This window comes from Oncorhynchus masou, chromosome 17, assembly GCF_036934945.1.
Source record: "Oncorhynchus masou masou isolate Uvic2021 chromosome 17, UVic_Omas_1.1, whole genome shotgun sequence".
Classification (NCBI taxonomy): domain Eukaryota; kingdom Metazoa; phylum Chordata; class Actinopteri; order Salmoniformes; family Salmonidae; genus Oncorhynchus; species Oncorhynchus masou.
In genome coordinates this window covers 37,898,658-37,912,700 of record NC_088228.1, presented here as the reverse complement: position 1 = coordinate 37,912,700, position 14,043 = coordinate 37,898,658, and the positions used below count along the sequence as shown (strand labels likewise).

The window sequence follows — 14,043 nt, the reverse complement described above, 5'->3', positions numbered from 1 at the left end:
AAATTTATTTATATGACTCCAAAGACACCCAGCCATGGTTAGGATTATTAGAGAAACTTTTCCTGCGGAAAGGCAGTTTCATTTCGTCTGGTTGCAGAAATAATTTCTTGGATATTTTCATAACCCCATCCACCTCTAGTTGTACTATCCCAGTATTCTTCAGATAAACAAATCCCACTTCCGTAAAGGCCGTTTTCAACAGCCCTTCGTACATCAGCTGATATCTCAAAGTGCTGTACAGAAACCCAGCCTAAAACCCCAAATAGCAAGCAATGCAGGTGTCGAAGCACGGTGGCTAGGAAAAACTCCCTAGAAAGGCCAAAACCTAGGAAGAAACCTAGAGAGGAACCAGGCTATGTGGGGTGGCCAGTCCTCTTCAGGCTGTGCCGGGTAGAGATTATAACAGAACATGGCCAAGATGTTCAAATGTTCATAAATGACCAGCATTGTCAAATAATAATAATCACAGGCAGAACAGTTGAAACTGGAGCAGCAGCACGGCCAGGTGGACTGGGGAGAGCAAGGAGTCATCATGCCAGGTAGTCCTGAGGCATGGTCCTAGGGCTCAGGTCCTCCGAGAGAGAGAAAGAAAGAGAGAAAGAGAGAATTAGAGAGAGCATACTTAAATTCACACAGGACACCGGAAAGGACAGGAGAAGTACTCCAGATATAACAAACTGACCCTAGCCCCCCGACACATAAACTACTGCAGCATAAATACTGGAGGCTGAGACAGGAGGGGTCAGGAGACACTGTGGCCCCATCCGATGATAAACCCGGACAGGGCCAAACAGGAAGGATATAACACCGTTGCCTTAATGCTGCGGTTATGTATGGCTATTATTTTTGCCCTTGCAGTTTAAGGTCAGACCATTTCTTATGACAAGTATATGACACGTATAAATTTAAGAACATTTTTATAAATGAGGACCCAGGTCATCTGATGCAGCCCTCCATCCATCTCCTTGGTCAAATAGCCCTTACACAGTCTGGAGGTGTGTTGGGTCATTGTCCTGTTGTAGAAAAAACCCACCAAAGCTGTCATCAAAGCAAAGATTGCCTACTTTGAAGAATCTCAAACATAAAATATATTTCATTTGTTTAACACTGTTTTGGTTACTACATGATTCCATATGTATTATTTCATAGTTTTGATGTCTTCACTATTATTCTACAATGTAAAGAAAAACCCTGGAATGAGTAGGTGTGTCCAGACTTCTGACTGGTACTGTATCTGTGACCAATAGATGCATCTCTGCATTACAAGTAATGTGAAATCCGTAGATTAAGTTCTAATGACCTATTTCCTCACATGAACTATAACTCAGTAAAATATTTGAAATTGTTGCATGTTGCATTTATATTTTTGTTCAGTGTAGATGTAATTTACTATAATTCTAAAACTAATTGAGAGCAATGGTGTCTTTTGTAGGCACTAACGTAGGCAAACTTAAAAATGCACAAAAAGTTACTTGAGCTGATTTAGATTATCTCATAGGAGATCTTGTACGTTTTGTTCTAAGCTTGTGTTTACCCCAGATCTTAATTTCAGCATTTATTCAAACACCCTCCAAACCCCCATGACATACCCAAATCTAACTGCCTGTAGATCAGGACCTGAAGAAAGGATATGCATATTCTTGATATGATTAGAAACACTTTGAAGTTTGTGGAAATGTGAAATTAACGCTGGAGAATGTAACACATTAGATCTCGTAAAAGATAATACAAAGAAAAAAACATGTTTTTTTTCTCCATCTTTGAAATGCAAGAGAAAGGCCATAATGTACTATTCCAGGTTAGGCACAATTTAGATTTTGGCCACTAGATGGCAGCAGTGTATGTGCAAAGTTTTAGACTGATTCATTGAAGCATTGCATTTCTGTCCAAAATGTTGTATCAAGACTGCCCAAAAGTGCCTAATTGGTTTATTAATACATTTTCAAGTTCCTAACTGTGCACTCTCCTCAAACAATAGCATGGTATTATTTCACTGTAATAGCTACTGTAAATTGGACAGTGCAGTGAGATTAACAAGAATTTAAGCTTTCTGCCCATATCAGATATGTCTATGTCCTGGGAAATTTCCTGTTACTTACGACCTCCAGTTAATCACATTAGCCTACGTTAGCTCAACCGTCCCGTGGGGGGACACCGATCCCGTAGAGGTTTTTAATTAATATATTATTCCAAATAATTTGGGTTCATGGAATGCCTCTGCTGATCCTACAGCTATTGTATGCAGTAAACATGTGCCTATGAACCAGAGTGTCCTAGTAGGGAGTCCACTGTGTGCAGCTCACCCTGCACTAACATAACATGAGCATGTCTACTTCTACTAAGCTTCCCAGTAAAACAATGAAAACAATCAAGCATCCCAGAAAAGTGCAAAAAAAGCCCACGTTAACCTATGTAGCGTAAGAAACAATGTTCATGAAATAAATAATTTGCTAGTAAAAGATGACATTCATATTCTGACAATCTCTGAAACTCACTTAGATAATACCTTTGATGATACAGTGGTAGCAGTAAATGGTTATAAACAAGACAGAAATGTCAAAGGTGGAAATGTTGCCATTTTATATTCAGAACCACATTCATGTAAAGCTTAAAGAGGATCTCATGATACTGTTGAAGTAATATGGCTACAGGTTTATCTGCCTCACCTAAAGCCCATTCTGGTGGGAAGCTGCTATATAACAGTCAACAGAGAGGTACATTTTCTGGGTGATTTAAATATTGACTGGCTTTCATCAAGCTGTCAATTCAATAAAAAAGCTTCAAACTATAACTAGTGCATGCAACCCTGGTTCAGGTTATCAGACCAACCTACCAGGGTATTTACAAACAGCACAGCAATGAAATCATCAACATGTAGTGATCACATCTTTACTAATACTGCAGAAATGTGCATTAAAGCAGTATCCAAATCCGTCAGATGTAGTGATAAAAATATAGTAGCTATATTTAGAAAAACCAAAGGCTGGGCCTGATATAGTTTATAAGAGGACATACCATAAGTTTTGTAGTGATTCCTATGTTGTTGTTGTCAATACTATTTGTTGGTCTGTGTTGTGTAATCTGGAGCAACCAGATGCTGCACTTGACACATTTATGAAATTGTTTATTCCAGTTACTAATAAGCAGCAACCATTAAGACAATTACTGTAAAAATGGTTAAATCCCAGTGGATTGATGAGGAATTAAAACATTGTATGGTTGAGAGGGATGAGGCAAAAGGAACGGCAAATAAGTCTGGCTGCACAACCAATTGGAAAACGTACTGCAAATTGAGAAATCATGTAACGAAATTGAATAAAAAGAAGAAACTATACAATGAAACAAAGATAAATGATAGTAAAAACCTTTGGAGCACCTTAAATGAAATGTTCGGAAAAAAGGCAAACTCAGCTCCATCATTCATTGAAACAGATGGCTAATTCATCACAAAACCCACTGATATTGCCAATAATTATTTTTTTCATTGGCAAGATTAGCAAACTTAGGCATGACATGCCAGCAACAAACGCTAACACTACACATCCAAGTATAAATATAACTGATCAAATTATGAAAGACAAGCATTGTAATTTTGAATTCTGTAAAGTCAGTGTGAAATAATTGAAAAAATGATTGTTGTCTATCATCAATGAGAAGCCACCGAGGTTTGACAACTTGGATGGAAAATTACTGAGGATAATAGCAGATGATATTGCCACTCCTATTTGCCATATCTTCAATCTTAGCCTACCAGAAAGTGTGTGCCCTCAGGCCTGGAGGGAAACAAAAGTAATTATGTTACCCAAGAATAGTAAAGCCCCCTTTACTGGCTCAAATAGACAACCAATCAGACTGTTATGAACCCTTCGTAAACTTTTGTACAAAATTGTGTTTGACCAGATACAATGCTATTTTACTGTAAACAAATTGACAACAGCTGTTTTGTTAGACTTCAGTGTGGCTTTTGACATTATCGATCAGTCTGCTGACAGAAAAACATATGTGTTATGGCTTTCTACCCCCTGCTCTATTGTGGATAAAGAGTTACCTGTCTAACAGAATACAGAGGGTGTTCTTTAAAGGAAACCTCTCCAACACAATCCAGGAAGAATCAGGAATTCCCAAGGGCAGCTGTCTAGGCCCCTTACTTTTTATTTTAGTTTTTACTAGTGACATGCCACTGGCCTTGAGTAAAGCCAGTATGTCTATGTATGCGGATGACTCAACACTATACACGTCAGCTACTACAGCAAGTGAAATCACTGCAACACTTAACAAAGAGCTGCAGTTAGTTTCAGAATGGGTGGTAAGGAATAAGTTAGTCATAAATATTTCAAAAACTAAAAGCATTGTATTTGGGACGAATCATTCACTAAACCCTAAACCTCAACTAAATATTGTACTAAACAATGTGGAAATTGAGCAAGTTGAGGTGACGAAACTGCTTGGTGTAACCCTGTCATGGACATAACATACTGATACAACAGTATCTAAGATGGGGACAAGTCTATCCATAATAAAGGGCTGCTCTGACTTTTCAACAACACTATAAACAAGGCAAGTCCTAGTGGCTCTAGTTTTGTCACACATAGACTACTGTTCAGTCGTGTGGTCAGGTGCCACAAAGAGGGACCTCGGAAAATTACAATTGGCTCAGAACAGGGCAGCACGGCTGGCCCTTAAATGTACTTGGAGAGCTGACATTAATAATATGCATGTAAATCTCTCATGACTCAAAGTGGAGGAGAAATTGACTTCATCACTACTTGTATTTGTAAAAAGTGTTGACATGCTGAATGCACAGAGGTGTTAAACTACCAGCACACAGCTCAGAAGCCCATGCATACCCCACAAGGCATGCCACCAAAGGTCTCTTCACAATCCCCAAGTCAAGAACAGACTATGGGAGGCGCACAGTACTACATAGAGCCATGGCTACTTGGAACTCTATTCAACATCATGTAACTGATGCAAGCAGTGGAATCAGATTTTAAAAACAGATAAAAATACACCTTATGGAACAGCGGGGACTGTGAAGAGAAACATACACACAGGCACAGACACATGTACACATGATAAGACACACACTTACACATGGATATTGTATTGTAAATATGTGATAGTGGAGTAGGGCCTGAGGTAACAGACTAAATAAATTGGGTAAAATGTTATGAAATGTAATGTCATGTAATATTTTCAACTGTATAAAATGTTGCTGGACCCCAGGAAGAGTAGCTGGGGATCCTTAATAAATACAAATGCAAATAGAACAAAATGTAGAAGAACTCCTAAGCCTGTGTTAACCTCAGACCTTATTTAAGGCATTGATCCCAAAACCCCATTCTTTCCCCATTAATTTCCTCCATAGGAATGGCCAATGAACCAGAAGTAGAAACCGCTAACTCATATCCGTTTTTTAGGACTACAAGCTGGCGACCTCTACTGGTGGCGTGATCCACTAAGGCGGTAAGACCAGAGACCCTATACTGTAAAGTAATATATGGCCATATATGACCTTATAGACCTTATTTACATAAGAAATCAAGTGCATCCTCAGGTGCATCCTGTTTCCATTGATCATCCTTGAGATGTTTCTACAACTTGATTGGAGTCCAGCTGTGGTAAATTCAATTGATTGGACATGATTTAGAAAGGAACACACCTGTCTATACAAGGTCCCACAGTTGACAGTGCATGTCAAAGCAAAAACCAAGACATGAGGTCAAAGGAATTATCCGTAGAGCTCAGAGACAGAATTGTGTCAAGGCACAGATCTGGGGAAGAGTGCCAAAAAATGTTTGCAGCATTGAAGGTACCCAAGACAACAGTGGCTTCCATCATTCTTCAATGGAAGAAGTTTGGAACCACCAAGACTCTTCTTAGTGCTGGCCGCCCGGCCAAACTGAGCAATTGGGGGAAAAGTGCCTTGGTCAGGGAGGTGACAAAGAACCCGATGGTCACTCTGACAGAGACCCTCTGTGGAGATGGGAGAACCTTCCAGAAGGACAAATATATTTTCAGAACTTCACCAATCACGCCTTTATGGTAGAGTGGCCAGACGGAAGCCACTCCTCAGTAAAAGGCACATGACAGCCCGCTTGAAGTTTGCCAAAAAGCAGCTAATGGACTCAGATTTTTTTTCTGTATTTTATTTCACCTTTATTTAACCAGGTAGGCAAGTTGAGAACAAGTTCTCATTTACAATTGCGACCTGGCCAAGATAAAGCAAAGCAGTTCGACACATACAACGACACAGAGTTACACATGGAGTAAAACAAACATAGTCAATAATACAGCACAAACAAGTCTATATAAGATGTGAGCAAATGAGGTGAGATAAGGGAGGTAAAGGCAAAAAAAGGCCATGGTGGCAAAGTAAATACAATATAGCAAGTAAAACACTGGAATGGTAGATTTGCAGTGGAAGAATGTGCAAAGTAGAAATAAAAATAATGGGGTGCAAAGGAGCTAAATAAATAAATAAAATACAGTAGGGAAAGAGGTAGTTGTTTGGGCTAAATTATAGGTGGGTTATGTACAGGTGCAGTAATCTGTGAGCTGCTCTGACAGTTGGTGCTTAAAGCTAGTGATGGAGATAAGTGTAAGATGATGAGAAACAAGATTTTCTGGTCTGATGAAACCTTGATTGAACTCTTTTGCCTGAATACCAAGCCTCAAGCCAGGAGGACACCTGGCACCATCCCTACGGTGAAGCATGGTGGTGGGAGCATCATGCTGTGGTGATGTTTTTCAGCGGCAGGGACTGGGAGACTAATTAGGATCGAGGGAATGATGAACGGAGCAAAGTACAGCGAGATTCTTGATGAAAACCTGCTCCAGAGCGTACAGGACCTCAGACTGGGACGAAGGTTCACCTTCCAACAGGACAACGACCATAAGTACACAGCCAAGATGTTGCGAAGCCAGTCCTGCATTAAGTCTCTGAATGTCCTTGAGTGGCACAGCCAGAGCCCGGACTTGAACCCGATCGAACATCTCTGGAGACCTGAAAATAGCTATGCGCCGACGCTCCCCATCCAACCCGACAGAGCTTGAGAGGATCTGCAGAGAAGAATGGGAAAAACTCTTCAAATTCAGGTGTGCCAAGCTTGTAGCGTCATTTCTGCCAAAGGTGATTCAACAAAGTACCGAGTAAAGGGTCTGAATACTTACATAAATGTGAAATTTCTGTTGTTTTTAAAAAAAATACATTTGCCAAAATTTCTTAACCTGTTTTTGCTTAGTCATTATGGGGTATTGTGTGTAGATTGATGAGGGAGAAAAACAATTTAATCAATTTTAAAGTAAGGCTGTAACGTAATAAAAAGTGGAAATAAATGAAAGATATCTGAATACTTTCCGAACGCACTGTATATTTAAAACTCATATATAAACGTGACATATTTTTAAATGTATGATCATAAATTTTAAGAACATAAATATCACACCCCCATACAAAATAATATATTATGGATATGTATTTTCATCATGAAAAATGTTCCACGAATTTCTTTCCCGATCAATTTATTTATTTGAACTGTGTTCCAGAAAAGTTAGTTTTATGGCATATTAAAAAAAAACCCACATACATCTCACACATAGGGATGAATTACTTTCTAATTGCATTTGGTGTTAGGCAACCTTATGATTACTTTGTTCCTTGTAGGTACTGTAGTCTACTTGCCATATCATTTTGAGACTAGCTTGAGATGGCGTAGACAACAATAGAGGGCTCGCAGTTGACGCACGACGCCTCCTGGCTGCCATGTTGGAAGACCACCGCCTTTATTCTTCTGACAACAACCGAGTGGCTTCCCCAAACTAAATGATAACAGTGCCTAAAACGTGTTGATTCATTACCACGGTAATTTTCTGTAGAGTATTTGGCTGCTCTCACAAGGCAGGAAAGACGACGGGAAAAAAAACATGTTTAAAGATTCCCGGCAATCATGAAACACAATTGGTGACACCAGTGAGAAGACTCAAAAACTGTCAGAAAAGCGAAGAAACCGTTTTGCTTGTAAAGGCCTGATCACAGACAGCTGTCAGTAACTGGTCTGCTACGATAATTTCATCACTGGTAAATCAAGTCATATCGATTTCGAGTTTTGTTAGCAACAACACTAAATTAGCTAGCAGGATAGCCGGTAGTCTATCAATTAGCATGTGTCGCGTGAGTTTAAAGTTTTAGGGAAGCTATTTTTCACCATTAAAATGCACATTTATAACAAAGAATTGTGTGCCTCTATCATCGCATTTGCAGACTAATGTAAATCTACTATTCATATGATGAGTAGATTGGATAGTGATAATTTAGGCTATTAATAAGCGCGTAACGTTAGCGACATAGGTTCATAGGCAATATCAGAGCTGTTTCCTTCGCATGGGAATAATGTGGCCTTTTGATAAACTTTTCATGCAATTATACTACACTTTATATGACTGGAGGAATTAGCAGAATGTTTTTTAATACGATGGCAGCCTACCCTACTGACACTGACAACAGACCAATAAAAACGACCTTGCCTTGAATGCATCCATGTTATCAAGGCCTATGAAAAAGGGGTCCTGGCTAAAAGGGATCCAGCTTCTGATATTTGTTACGAAATATCAAATATGACGTTCATTTTTTACAAAAACTGGATCCCTTCTAGCCATGATCATGAAAAGGGGAGCCACAAATTGTACAATATGACATCCATATTGCCTGGAGGACATTATTTTCCAAAAAAGCTTGTGGTTATATTTTATGATATGATAACCCAGTGAAATTTGTTGAACTTTATTCATAAGAGTGAAAATGTATGCACATTACAACATAGGAAAAAGACCTCAATAGGATAGGACAACCTGCTGTGTTGACTATTGCTTGTTCCAGCCCAAGAATATATGTAATCTTTATATGGTATTAACACCAGAATGAATTAAACACAACCAAACAATTAAGAGTCCTGATGGTATAGGTGGCCTGAAGAAGTGATATTCTAAAATCAGGTGTGCTTTTCATTTTATGTACTACTGTAGGCTCCCCAGTTGACCTCTATTATTAAGAAACCCATGCTGAATGGATACCCACTGTGAAGATGAGCAATGCTGCAGAAGCATCCGTTTCTATTTCCAGTACTTTGTCCTTTTCCAAATAGGAAATGAGACTTCACTCAATTATACAAGATGGTTGTTATATGATGAGCTTTGGTCAATCTGAATGATTCTGTTGATTCCATTTGAGTAGAGCACCTTCACTTTGTCAAGACAAAACTGTATGAGTATGTAAAATGTAATCTGGAACATGTAAAATACTGTTTATGATATTGTAAACATACTGTACTTTAATAGGCTACATTGTTGTATGGGTGAAATTAAAATAGTAATCTTTGCTTTGCCTAGTTCCATTGAATAGAAATTATTTCTTATAGCCTAACAATTTAAACACATTTAGCATAGACAATGTAATTGTTGTGGTAGTCTTCGTCAAACAATCTTCATTATCACAGTGCCACTCAGACCTTGGAGAAAAGTATCTGGCATTGGACTTGGTAGTAGTAGTTGTGTGTGTTTTAAGCTAAGGATCCCATCTCGTGCTTCCAGACATTTCACCACCTAGATTACAAGGGTTGTATTTGAAACAAAATATGTAATGTCAGCACAAGGCATGTGCAAAATCCAGCATAATGACTAGCTTCATATACGTTGTCTACTGGTATCGTTTTTAAATTGAGAACATATAGCTGAACAATATGTAAACAGTGTGTGATTTAAGCTATCCTATGCTTCAGATGCATAATGTAAGGAAGGGGTGCATTGCAAATGCCCAAAAGGCAAAGGTCATTATACTGTGGGCCAGTGGTTCCCAACTCCAGTCCTTGAGTATCCCCAACAGTACAGCTTTAGTGTAGCCCCGGACAAACACACTTGTCAACTAATTATCAGGCCCTCAATGAGTTGAATCAGGTATGTTTGCCTGGGGCTACAACAAAAATGTGTGCTGTTGGGGGTATTCAAGGACTGGAGTTGGGAACCACTGCTGTAGGCCTATGGCTGCACTGGCATTATATGCCATTATCAGCTGCAAAATGGGTTCACATGGTTGATATCCTGATTTTTTTTTTTTTGTGAGAATCAAATAAAACTAATTGGAGAGCTTATGACTGAACAAAAAGGTAATGTTCATTTGAGAAAACAGACAAATTAGAGACAGATTCCCTTCCCCTCTTTATTGCAAGAATGTGATCTGTGATTAATCAACAACACTAGTTAATCTTGAATAATAGTTAACAATTAAAACAAGTTTAAACGCAACTTCAAAGGATCAACAATTTCAATGTGAAGTAAGCTAACGCATATGTAAAGGTTAAACATTTTAGTAACAAGTAGGCTATTATTACCAAAACAATTTCCAGTAAACCAAAAAAAAGACAATACCAGTGGTGGCCAACCTCAAGCCACAGATCCTTGATCTACTGGGTGAGCAAACTAGGTCACTGGCTTATTAACTAATTAGGCTTAATATATTGAATAAGGTGTTTTAGTGCTGGGCTAAAACAGAAGCATGCACACCCAGCAAGGTTGATCTGCTCCAGTTGTAATAGGTTTCTACATTGTGTGACTTTTAAAACGGTATATACTCCATGGCATACAGGGATGTACCCTTACTCTCTTGGGACATTCACTGGGACCTCTTCATCTGCAGACAGGCTTGGACAGCTCTCTGTATCTGCAGACAGAAAACATCACAAGGAAACAGGCTGCATTTTGTCCTTTCCATTATACTCAAGTTAGACAGCCCTTAATATTACGATGCTATATCACTCTGTCCTCAGTTTCTCGCTAGGGGCTGGAACTTCCCTATCCCCGAGTAGTCTACTCTCCCTTCTCTGACACCTGGAAGTGCTAGCTAATCCTTTCACCCTCTTCCATGGCTGTTAGCTAGCTAACGTTACCTACCTAGCTACAAATGCATTTGGTGTTACAACGATAAATAAAGTACATCAAGATAGCTAATATGAAGTTAGCAAACTGGTGATATGTAAAGTTAACTAGTGACATTTTTACTTACTTTAATAGGTTCTCCCACTGCCTCTATTTAGTTTTCCAAGGACCCATAAAACAATGATTGTAGCAAAACGCAGCCAGTCATGTTGACGATTGGAGGTTTTCATCTCCTTCTATGAGGTTAACGAGGGTTGCATCCAATTTGTTCCATTACTGCCAGACCTACAAGACCTTATACTTAAAGTAGAAAAATGTCCTAAACACTATTCACTAATTTCAAAATTATTTAAAATAAAATGTAACACCCCCATACTCCACTAATTAAATGTATTTATTCCTACCTCATGCCATCACCCTAAAAGGATGGGAAATCACCACATCCTGTAACTCTCCTGCAGTCAAGTCCTGCACAACCAAATGCCTCTCTACAGCTGCCACCACAACCTACATTTTCTGAGACTTCTGATCTATTCCTGCAGTACAATTAATAACCATTGCTGTTAATGCTAAAAATCCAATCTTACTGAAACTTTTCACTTTTTGGCCTATCCCTCTGTACTAGTATATCTTTACTACTCTCACCACTTCTCCCATCTTCCTCTACTTTCTCCAACGCCTCAGCATATGACAACTTCTGCTCTACTCTTAACTCTAGAAACCTCAACCTGCTTCTCTCGCACGGAACATTTCTGATCCCCAGCTCCATGGGCACCCCATACAATTAACACATTCCCCAAATACTACACATTCCTTTGTCTCATGCCCTTATGCACATTTCTCACACCTTGGACCCTCCCTCCTGCCACATGCCCATAAGCTTGACACCTGTAACATCAACATATTCGGCACATACGCTCGTACAGGATCATTTATAGATCCCATCTTCACTTTATCAGGCAAAGACTCAGCTTCAAAACTCAAAAGAACAGACAGTCTGTTACCCCACCCCGTCTGCGTCGCATCAAACGCCGAGCATCACATACACCGGGAATCTTTGCCTTCAACTGGTCAACGTCTATATCTACTGCTACCCCAGTTATATCTCCTTTCATTTGTGCCTTTTTCTTGAGAACGAAACGCTTCACTTTTACCTACCCTCATTCGTTTTACTTCAAGCGCATTCTTCCTCTGCCCAACAGAAACACAAACAATTACACTTCTAGTTACCCTCTCCGATTCCACATGACCCAACACTTTTTTCCCACCCACCGTGAAACCACAAATCAATCAGCCAAAAGGCAAGAGTCCACTTTCTACATAAACGTCACACCTACTGTCACAGACTCTTCATCCTGATTATCGGTGCATACATCGATCTCCGATGACTTTACCGCACCTACCACCGATACTTCGCCCTCATTCACTTCCATTTCGTCTCCTGTCTTCTATCCGGCGTACAGCTCACTCTGCGTACACTTTCTTCCAATCTCCCTTTTTTTCCGCCCGCCATTTTCTTTCCGCCCGCCCGCTAACCGACGCGAACACCCTTTTTCTCCTCTCTTAGACCTCACCTGCCTCTGTTTTCCCCTCTATTCCTCACCCGTATTCCAAGTATACATTTCCTTGTGATAATACTGCACTTTTCCTCCTGACATACATCTTGTTCTTGTCCTCGCAAGGGATGCCATTTAACTGTCTTTTCAAGGTAAAGGCGATCTTCCAAACATCAAACTATTTCCCTCCCGAAAGTCTGTTATTTTGTGATGTAGCTAATAGTCCATGGCCGTGTTCGATAGGATCAAAACCACAATGTATCATGGGTAAATTGTGACTGACTGACTGATCTACAAATAGTAGGTTTATATTCTGTGACGTTTATTTATAATTTGTTTATTTTCGTACAGTATAGTTGTGGCTGCCCATAAAGTAATGTAAACATGGTTTAGATATTGTTGTGTCAAACAGTGGGTTGCGCCCACAAGGGGGAGCGCGCAGGGTCGGCAGGAACTCAGTCCGTCTTTAAATTTACCTTTGAAAGTTTTAATAGTAGAATGTACAAGGTGCAATTTTGAAATTGGGTCAAAAGCATCATCAATTCCTCTTGTCATGTTAGTCATTTGCATACCTTAGAGAGAGATGTATAACTTTTCAGAAATGTCCAGATCAATTAGCTCAGTTTTTTTAAATTGCGATTTTTTTTTTAGATCATAGATATTGTTGTAATTTTTTTAGACACTCATATCACATGAATACACATTAGACGTGGCCAAATGCATAGAATTGCAAGAACATTTGCTTTAAACCGGTTTGTGTCATGAACAGTGTTTGTGCCCACAGAAATAGACTTGCACGGAATGGGGGTGCACGGGATGTCCCCCAATTCTGGAAGGGAGGCCCCGATTGAAAAAGTTGGGGAACCCCTAGTAGAATCCACTAGTATTCTGGTCTTCCAACGATTTCCATTGGGAATTGTTTATACCTGTTGCCACCAGCAGGGGTCGCGAATGAGAATGAGCACAGTGGTTTGCTTCTCCCTCCTATTGCTTTGTTAAAAAGGTAGGTACACAGGTAACAATTTGAAAGATTTTACTGAGTTACAGTTCATATAAGGAAATCAGTCAATTGAAATACATGAATTAGGCCCTATGCTATGGATTTCACATGACAGAATACACATATGTTATCTGTTGGCCACTGATACCTTCAAAAAAAGGTAGAGGCGTGGTTCAGAAAATCAGTCGGTGTGTGACCACCATTTGACTCATGCAGCGCGACAACTCCTTCGCATAGAGTTGATCAGGCTGTTGATTGTGGCCTGTGGAATGTTGTTCCACTTCAATGGGTGTGCAAAGTTGCTCGATATTTGCGGGAACTGGAACATGCTGTCATACATCGATCCAAAGCATCCCAAACATGCTCAATGGGTGACATGTCTGGTGAATATGCAGACCATGGAAGAACTGGGACATTTTCAGCTTCCAGAAATTGTGTACAGATCCTTGCGACATGGGGCTGTACATTATCATGCTGAAACATTAGGTGATGGCTGCGGATAAATGGCACAACAATGGGCCTCAGGATCTCATCATGGTACCTCTGTGCATTCAAATT

At 39.7% G+C, this 14,043-nt stretch overlaps 1 long non-coding RNA gene across 1 annotated transcript; it reads right to left on the bottom strand.

Annotated features, from left to right (window-relative positions):
* Positions 1-9,510: 9,510 nt before the first annotated feature.
* Positions 9,511-12,756, bottom strand: LOC135558985 (uncharacterized). The gene is made up of 3 exons (XR_010458421.1): positions 11,057-12,756; positions 10,654-10,714; positions 9,511-9,600 (listed from the first exon to the last, which is right to left on the bottom strand). It is a non-coding gene; the product is annotated as an uncharacterized LOC135558985 (long non-coding RNA).
* Positions 12,757-14,043: the final 1,287 nt, after the last annotated feature.